At 45.9% G+C, this 10,028-nt stretch overlaps 1 protein-coding gene across 1 annotated transcript in view; it reads left to right on the forward strand.

Annotated features, from left to right (window-relative positions):
• The window catches only part of PFDN5 (prefoldin subunit 5), a 43,333-nt gene that overhangs the window by 27,644 nt on the left and 5,661 nt on the right, over positions 1-10,028 (forward strand). The window lies entirely within an intron of this gene.

The following is a 10,028-nucleotide window of genomic DNA, read 5'->3' on the forward strand; positions in this document are numbered from 1 at the left end:
GGCTGGTTGAAAGGCAATGGGTAGAATGATAACATTCTGAAGAGGTGCTGGGACGGACATTGAAGGGAGAGGCTAGTAAGAGACTGGTGTGACCACGAAGAAGAGAGATGCGTAGGCCTGAAAGCTTCTAAACCCAAAGGCTCTTACTGCAAGCGGTGTGCTTGTTATGGAAAACCTGCACGTCTCAGCTTCTAGACTCTTCTATTTTTAAAGCTCTTTCTCTAGTCCTCGGGGCTGGGGAGACCCGTCAAAGGAAGACCAGAGGGGAGTGTAAGATCACGAATCTGAATTCAGTTGGTGGGAAGGCAAAGGAAGCAAAAGGTGAGGAAAGCTTAGTAAGGGATGAGTGCAGGAAAAAAGCAGACCTTCACCTCCGGTTGGCGTGATGGTTAAGAGCAGGTGCATTCTAATCTGGAGGAACCGGGTTTGATTCCCACTGCTCTGCCACTTCAACTGTGGAGGCTTATCTGGAGAATTCAGATTAGTCTGTGCACTCCCACACACCGCGCCAGCTGGGTGACCTTGGGCTAGTCACAGCTTCTCGGAGGCTCTCTCAGCCTCACCCACCACACACAGGGTGTTTGTTGTGAGGAGGGAAGGGCAAGGAGGTGTAAGCCCCTTTGAGTTTCCTACAGGAGAGAAAGGGGGGATATAAATCCAAACTCTTCTTCTTCCATGATCAAAGCCACTTAATGAGTTTAGTGTGGAAGGGAGGAAGAATCCCGTGGAACTTGTTCGGAGAGGGTGATGTAGCGAGAGGCAGCAATAATGAGAGTGGATAAGTGAAGGTGTATGGGGAATCAGTGGGCTGAGATGTTATGAGAGCATAACCTGCAATACAAAAAAATGAGGGGGGGGATCCTACGATTGTGAGTGACAAGGGAGGCAGGAGAGTTCTGGCAAGGTACTGGAAGACTGGAGGGAGAGTGGACCCAATACTTGGTGAAATGGGAGACAACAGTATAAGCCGATATTTCCAACTACAGCAGAGGGAAAGGCTAAACATCTGCAGTGACATATAGTTGGTCCAGCGGCAGAATGTTTTTCACCGTCCTGTATGCTCTTCAGGATAAAAAAAATGACACTCGAAATTTGAGAACTGATCTCTGCCATCTTGTGAATGCGTCTTTGTTCTAGAACGGGTAGGGAACCTGCGACTCGAGACGCGTAAGCGGCCTCTTCTGCCCTTGCACTCGCGGCTCCACGAGCCGAGCCGCATGACCCATCTTTGCCAGCCCTGCAGGCAGCAGAGCGGGCGCACCAACTGCCCACGGTTGGCTGGGCCGCACCGTGGGCTTCCCCTAAGCCATACGTTGGAAGGCCAGGCCGAAATTTTCAATGACGGCAAGGCCGAGCTTCGCGGCTTCATCCTTGCCATACCAAGGCAACTTGGCGTGAAAATCCATAGCTTCTCAGAATGAAGAAGCGGAGTAAAAGGTTAAAAAACCCCTATATATACGAGGTGTTATCTTTATTTTTAAATGTCAAAAAAATTATTTAGCGGCTCCAAGTGTTTTCTTTTCCCGTGGAAAACCCGGGTCCAAATGGCTCTTTGAGTGTTAAAGGTTCCCTACCCCTGTTCTAGAAACGTTCCACTTGGGTCCTGGTGGCAGGGGACAGAACTGAGTAGGCACCAGAGACTAAGCGAAGCATTCTAGAATTAAGACGATCCAAGGAAATGGCAGATGAATGTTCAAGTTTGCTGTCATCTTCATCCAAGAAAATGATCTTTTTTCTGTCCAAAAGACTGACAGCCTCGAAGCCTCTCCCCTTTGAAGAAAATAAGGAAGACCGAAAAATAATCCACGGAAGCTCTCTACGTTCTAATGCTGCCTCCGGTCAGCACGGAGAATCCAGGAAGTGCGAGATGCGCTGATGGCTTTGTCCTGGCTGACCGTGCAAAGCAAGTGAATGAAAAGAGGGGAATAACTGCAGAAAATAAGAAGGGGACAAGAGAAGAAAAAGGCAGAAAAGATAGAAGCCCACTGCAAGGAGGTGTTGCTAAGGGTTGCCCTAGAAAGGGGCTGAAGACAATCACATCTATCAAGTCTGAAGTTTGTCGCGTACGAGCGTTCTGCCTTAGTCAGTCAAAGCGCCGGGCCAGAAAAAGAAAGGCCGTTCCGTTTTGGACCCTGTTATCTGGCTTGGGTCGAGGTGCTGACTATGATGGGTGCGGCAACAAACATTTGATTCATGCATCCTCCTGCTGACCGGGAAAACGGCAGGAGTGTTCAGAAGTGGAGCAGGTGGCTGGGGAAGACTTCGGCTCTCCCTTCTTACTTCACTTGCCCTCATTGGCTTCATGCCTATTTCACCGCCAGCACAACACTAGAAGTGAGCTAGGCTGGGAGAAAAAGCATTCAAGTAATAGAGCATGGTAACAGAAGGAAAAAAAGCGAGATAAGAATAAAGTGAGGAAATGGCCACATTTTAGAAGTAGGAGAACATAAGAACAAGCCTGCTGGAACAGGCCAGAGTCCAGCTAGTCCAGCTCGCTGCTACTCGCGGTGGCCCACCGGGTCCGTCTGGGAGCTGACATGTAGGATGTGAACGCATAATGGCCTTATAAAACATTGCTCCCGATCACCCTGGTCTGTTAAGGCATTTGCAATCTCCAATCCAGAGGAGGATCAAGATTGGTAGCCGTCATCGACTTCTCCTCCATAAATCTGTCAAAGCCCCTTTTAAAGCTATCCAGGTTAGTGGCCATCACCACCTCCTGTGGCAGCATATTCCAAGCACCAATCACACGTTGTGTGAAGAAGTGTTTCCTTTTATTAGTCCTAATTCTCCCCCCACCACCATTTTTTTTTCAATGAATGCCCCCTGGTTCTAGTGATGTTGTGAGAAAGAGAGAGAAATTTCTCTCTGTCAACGTGCATGCATAATTTTGTGGAGCTTCAATCATATCCCCCCCTCAGCCGTCTCCTCTCCCAAACTAAAGAGTCCCCAACGCGGCTGCATCTCCTCATAGGGAAGGTGCTCCAGTCCCTCAATCATCCTCCAGTGCCCTTCTCTGCACTTTTTCTATCTCCTCAATATCCTTTTTGAGATGCGGCGACCAGAACTGGTTCCAGTAAAACTCGGAAATCCGGTACTTGAAGACAACATCAGGGGAAGGCTTCCAGCGAGGTAACAATTGGCCACTGTGGGAGACAGGACACTGAACTAGCTGTACCACAGGTCTGATCTAGCACAGCTCTTCTTATGTTGCTGAGGAGGCAAACAAAAAACAGCTTTTCCAAGATCACCCAGGGAGACATGGAAGGGCGGAAAGCGGGGAGGTCCATAAGACAAAGAATTTGGTTGCAGAAACTGTTTTGTGGATATAGTTGGTATATTTTTGTCTCTCCAGTGAACCGGGAACACCCGGAAGAAATTGAAACACGTTTCCTACAGCGTGAGCTAAATTTCAATTCTATGGAATTTTAATTCAAAGTAAAAAAAAGCCTAGGTTTATGCTGAGAAAATTTGCAGTTAACACAATAAGGATCTAGAGCAGACCTGGGCATTTATCTGACCCGCCGGGCCACATCACGACCCATAGGATGACCCATGACTTGGCCCGTGTGACAGACCCTGGCCCTGGCCTAAGAAGGGACCTGTTTAGAACCGCGCTGCTCATTCTTCTGCTAACCCTCCCCCTTCCCCCCCTCACCTTGCCACTGCGCTGGAAAGGGCCTCTGAGAAAGGCCACTCTCCTGCGTGCAGTGGCTTGGCTAAGCGTTCCCCTGCTTTGAAAGCCCCGCAGAAGCCAGTTGCCCGGTGGCTGCCGGCTTCTGCAGGAGCTTTCAAAAGCGCCCTCTCAAAAAGCGCCTGCGCCCTCCCCGGCTTCTGCCCGAGGGCTTTCAAAAGCACCAGTTGATGAAAAAAGTAGGTCAAGGGACTTCAGTCTCCCCTCTTGCCCAGTTGTCACAGTGGACAACTATGCAGGTAGGTTAAGCCTGTGATTCTTTGTGCCAAATAGTGTTGTATGCAGAATTTCATTTGCCCACTTTGATTCCCGAATTTGATCTGTGCACCTGTCTGTCACTTATCAGCCCCTATTATGCAGAATTGAGAGTTCAGCCTTTTGGCCCAGCCCTCCCACAATATTTTCTGTTTCTTATGCGGCCCCATGGAAAAAATAATTGCCCACCCCTGAGCTAGAGTGAGCCCTTCCTGTCTCTAGCACTAAATCTAATGCAGCACGCAGGCTGGCCCCTCCCCTAGCCCAGTTCTTTATACTCGCCATTTCTGTTTCTGAGAATCACTCCATTATAATCAATCAGTCCGAGGAAGTCTCACTCAGTCTGTCATCCCCACCTGTTTATTTTTGGCACAATTCCATTTTCAAGTGACAAGTTTAGTGGGGTATTTAAAATTAAGAACAACCCCACATTGCGGCTAAATACAAAAACCCTGCCAAAGGGGCTACCCAAAAGTCCACTTAATGGAGCGAGACAGGAACTTCCGAGGAGATGTTACCCCAGAAAACCTTTAAATACTAGAATTCCACTTGCGTTCAAGCAAAGAACTTCCCCCTTTCATCTGCAGCTGATAGAGAGCTGGAGTGCCTGCTCCCTGGGGGGCTTATGTCACAAAATGGTCAATATTAAAGTGCCCGAGGGGCACGATGAGAGGCACCAGTGCTTGCTAGGCCTTTGCTGCGGTTGGCGGGGAAGCCTTTACTGCTGTGAGCTGCTGAGATGTTCTGGCATCATCATCTCCACCACAGCTGCAAAGAAGAAGAAGCAGAGTCAGAACTTCGTTCCAGTTGTTGCTGCCACAGCCAGATAGCAACACTGCCAGTCCTAACTGCTCTCCTGCCTTGGGAGTCCCCACCTTGCTTCATGGCATGTTTCTCCTGCAGGCGCTGGTTGGATTTTCTCCATCTGTTTGGTCAGGAAATCAGTCTTCCTCTTGTAGAAGTCTCTGGCGTCTTCCACAGGCTGCAAAAGGTCAAAGAAACAGTGATGACTGCACACAGCACCAAAGCGAGGCTCCTAATCAAGGAAGGCTGAGCTAGAATCCAGCATCCAGTAAAAATGCATACTCATGATCTAGCTGTGGTGGGTTTTCTGGGCTGGGTGGCCGTGGTCTGATGGTTTTTGCTCCTGGTGTTTTGCTGGCATCATATGGCTAAAGGCATCATCAGTGGCATACTATGGAGAGAAACGCATCTTACCAAGACCTGCCTCTGAAGATGCCTGCCATAGATGCGGGGTGAAATGTTGAGAACAAAAGCGACCAGACTCTGACCACAGAGCCTATAAGAAACCCTGGCCGAACGACTGATTCATTTCGGCTGCGGAAGCCTTCAGTATTCTCTCTTTTAAAACACACTAAAATGGACTAGGAGGGCCCGCTAATGGGCTCCTGGATCCACAGGTGTCAAACGCGCACCCCTCCAGATGTTATGGACTACAGTTCCCTTAATCCCCTGCCAGTATTATTGCTGGCAGGAGATTAAATGAACTGTAATCCATAACATCTGGAGAAGCTGAAGTTTGAACACCTATGCTCTAGTTTAATTACTGAAAACATGCAGTCAGCTCTACTTCTAGCCCCAATTCAAGCCTCACCCACCATGCAGAAGCCATTTCAAAGCGGCAAAGCGGGTGTACTAGTCTAGTACAGTGATGGTAGAACCTTTTTGAGAACCGAGTGCCGAAGCTGCAACTCAAAAGGAAACCCATTTATGTATCACAAAGTTGCCCATCACGGCAATTTAGCAGAATACTGAGGTTTTAGTTTACAAAAAACTGCTCATACATCACCATATTTTATCTGAAAAGAAAAACATACAATGACAGAGCTTTCCAATGAGTATAGAAACCTTTTGTTTTATACACAACTTCACATAAACAACTTTTATTTTACCAAACAACTTTTTTTCTTGAAAGTGAGCGTTTGCGTTGGCATGCTTTTGACCAGTTAATGTGATTTTTGCTGTTGCGGCCATGCTGATAATTTGTCTATGTTTGGCTCATACTTGAAGTAAGTTTAGAGAGCAACACATGCAACACTCAACTCATCTATGAGATCTGTTTCTTGTGTCAGATTTTATATAGTTCAAAGCTGAAAACAGCTGCTCACAAGCATAAGACGATTAAGTAAAGAAGAGGAAAAGCAATCCAAAGTTTGCCACTTCATTGATTTAAAATTATTTGGCAGAGAATTCCACACTTTAGGGATTTCATTTTTTCAAGAACTAGCAATACTCCTCTGTCATCCTTTCTGTCTTCTCCAGTGTTTCACGCCAGAGTCACTTAGAATTTATTTTTCTTCAGAGTGTGCTTTCTTGAAATTCCAGCAGCTCCATTTCCAGATTGCCTAAATTTAACCAATTTACGCAGGAAAGATCAAGTTCTTCAAATTTGAGAAAACATCTTTGGATAAGTAAGAAAGAACAGTGTTGCCTCCATCTTAGCGAGACTGCCGAAAATCTTTTACTAAAATTCACCTTTGCAGCTGCTACAATGCTAGAAAATTCCTTGTAGATTTCCTGATGGCTTGTAGGATTGTCTGCAAAAGTTGTAGAAATTTTCAAATGCATTTTTAGTTTTGGGAAATATTTCGGCTGCCCACTTTCAAGATCTCTTTCAAAAAACCTGCAGTTTTTCTCTCAAATGTTTTATTATCACAAAACATCCCTTTCTGCTGTTTTCCCAACACCTTGTAGCTGTTTGTTCGAGTATGTTGGAGTGTGCTTTCTTGTAAAATCTGTGAAAAACATTGGGTTAGTAAGCCAGGTATATCAGTGAGTTGTGGAAATTCCTGCCCCTTTTAGTTCTCAAAGCAGCCTAATTTCATCCAAGAAGCGGGCTACAAATCTCTCCAGGACTCGTCCTCTGCTCAGCCACCCGGACATTTGTTGTACATAAGTAAACAATTATACTGTCGCCTGAACCTCCTCAAGAGGTGTCTGAAACTGTCGAGGAATTCAGAGCCGCGAGCCATGATGTAATTGACCATTTTTGTGATGACATCTTTCCAGGACATAAAAGATCGGAAATGTTTTGCTGCTGTCCCTGGCACAAAGAGCTTCCTGGTGTATAATGCAATGGAACTGGATGACTGGATGTTTTACTTCTTTAACAAAGAACTGTATGAAGCCAGATGTTGCCCCCACCATGGAAGGTGCCCCATCACTGAGTGATTGAAACCACTTTCTCTGGTCTGATATTGTGTGACACAAAAGCCTCCATCACAGCACTGTGGATATCTATCCCTTGTGTTCTTTTAGGCAAAGACACCAGTTTCACCAGCTCTTCTCTCATGATGTCACCAGCAGCATAACGCAGAATTACTGCTAGCCTGGCGCGATGCGAGTGTCTGGCACTTTCATCCACGCAAAATGGAGTAACGGGCTGCCTTTGGCAAGTCAGTGGTGAGCTGCTGACTAACATCCGGTGCCATCTCGCTGGACACCGATCTTTCACAGTATTTCTGCTAATTGCCATCTCAGAAAAGCGTTTCCAAATTTTGTCCTTGTTTGGGAAATCATGAAAAAAAGAGAATTACTCCCAGATAACATGGCTGTTTTGATAATCTCCCCATCAGAGAGGGGCTTGCCGTGTTTTGCTAAGGCACAGTGAAATTTGAAAGCTGGCAGCTGTCCAGATGATTTGTTCTGGAAAAGATAGTTGGGAAAAACTAAGATGCTGGGAATGATGGCTCCTCAATTTTCCCTTCAAGAAACTCTTTTCTTTCAGCTTCATCAAGAGTTTGGCAATATTATTTTAAGTTGGTGTCAAAGTGCCGTTTGACACTTGATGTCTGACAGACAACACTTTAAGTTACACAGGGCCGCAGAAGGCGGCTTTCCCACCGCGTTCAATCACTCCAAATAACTCTGTCGGAGTCTCTTGGAATGATCTTTACCACTGTCTGTTTTAGCTTTTTTGGCTGTAGCCATTTCTGGAGTGACAGAGTCTGCAAAAAAATGCATTTTTTGAGTGGCACCCAGTACAAATCTATCCCGACTGCAACATATCGCTTACTAAAAAAATGGATATTCCCTGAATAGACCAGTGATTCTCAACTGGGGTTCCTTTTGAATTTGTTGACCACCAGAGCGGCAGCTTGGCTCCAAGAACTCTCTCAGCGCTACCTCACAAGATGACTGTTGTGGGGGGGAGGGTGATTAAAGTGGAAGGTAGAATTAAGAGCAAGTGTTAAGAAAGCCTGTCAATGAGGATTTGGTGTCTTATGATAGCAAAAGAATATATTTAAGGAAGTAGATAAGAAGAGGCATATAAATATAAAGGTTTTCAGCTCCCAGTCTGCATTGGGGACTAAAAAGCTCACATGTGAAAGGCAAACCAAGCCCCTAGTAATAATGGCTTGAATTTCTCTTGCAAAAAGACCAGCAATGAGTTGCCAGTGGCCACCTTTGGGTGCCACATTCTTGACAAAAACACTCCCAATAACTTGTTTCTTGAAAGAGAAGGAATGCGTTCCACAACTTCATTTTGTGTTGTACAGAAACAATAATCAAGTGCCATGTGTTCCTTTCCCTCAGCTTTATATAGCTTTTAGCATCTTTACTTTGAGAATTTCATTACACTGTCCTCCATGCAACTATTTGGGCAACCAATTGTTGCTTGTTCATACAGCCCAATATTTAAAAACATCCATTTATTTCTAAATATTAAGAAGTCTCAGCAGGATTTTCTCAAATCCGGTGTCAACAAACAATTTAAATTACCACCTCTTTGCCACATAGGTCGTTAATTTAAAGCAAATGTTGAAAACAGACCTATTTCATTCCTTAACTCCAATCTTCTCCCTTCACTGTTTTTGCTCTTTGTTTATGGGCATTTGATTACAGTCATGATTCCCATATTAAAGGAGCATTTTTTCAAAGCTGGAGAAAGTCAGTTGAGAGGAAATAAATGATTACAGGAATTAAAAGTATGAAAATACTCTGCTTTAAATAGAAAAAAAGACCCTTATGAACGACCAATACATATTTAATAAAGAATTCTTATTTAGGATTAACCCTGTAATTTCAGGAAATTTCATTTGCAATTCCCAGGTTGCATCACCTCATTAAACCAACTTTTTTCACTCCCAATTTAAGTTCAGGGGTGGTGGAAGAGAAGTTCTTGATTTTATTATTCAGACATCTCAGGAAGCATGGAGAGTTGCTGGGGTGGGGAAGGAAGGGTTTTTTTGCCCAGGGATCTTTGGATCCTGAAATTTTTATTTAATGAGATCTGGTTGCCTAGCTCCAAATCATCATTCTCCTAAGAAATGTGAAAAAAGGAAGTTGGTAACATGAGATCTTAGAGATTCCTTCTCTCCCCCCCCCCCCCCCCCCCCAATCTCTCTTCCACCGCTCCTCCTTACGCCAATGAAGAGGAGATTCTAATGGGGAAAAGATAAAAAACACACCACCACCTTCTCTCTGGTCCACTGGAAATGCATTTTTTTGTGCTTCTGAATGCCCTTGCCTCCATAAACACACACACAAGACAGGCTGGAAGGGGCAAGGTGTGTCAACATGAGAGCTAGCGATTGCTGGGCCGGTGACTGGGGAGGGGAGGGGGGATCGTCCCTCCGCACGCTCTTTCCAAGGCATCCACCCCACCCGCATTTTTTATGTAAGCAGCTAGAATTTTTGAGATGTCCCCGTGCCGCCCAACTGACTGTGGAGAAAACATGTCTTTGTGGGAGAGAAATCTCTTTCCTAGAGAGAGCACACCAGCCAGCGCAAGCAAGTTGCCTGCTGCTCAAAAACTTCCAAACACAAAATCCGACACTAACAGGAAGCGATGGAGCAGAAGAGAAGCTGCATTCTCAGAGGCAAAGTTAAGGAGATGTCCTTACAAGGATGGTACATGGCGGGGCGGGCTGGACTGCCCAGAAGACTCCCCCCCCCCCCGAAAAAGGGTCTCCTCTGAGGAGCTAACAGGGTTGCTGGCAGGAGGAAATAAAAGGGGGCAGGAGGGGAGTCGAAGCGCTGCTGTAAGACCAGGCAGGGAGTGAGTCCCTCTCTCGGCAACAAACGTCTCCTCCCGCCGCGCCGCTAATGAAAGCGC

The sequence above is a fragment of the Sphaerodactylus townsendi genome, linkage group LG03, assembly GCF_021028975.2.
Source record: "Sphaerodactylus townsendi isolate TG3544 linkage group LG03, MPM_Stown_v2.3, whole genome shotgun sequence".
Classification (NCBI taxonomy): Eukaryota; Metazoa; Chordata; class Lepidosauria; order Squamata; family Sphaerodactylidae; genus Sphaerodactylus; species Sphaerodactylus townsendi.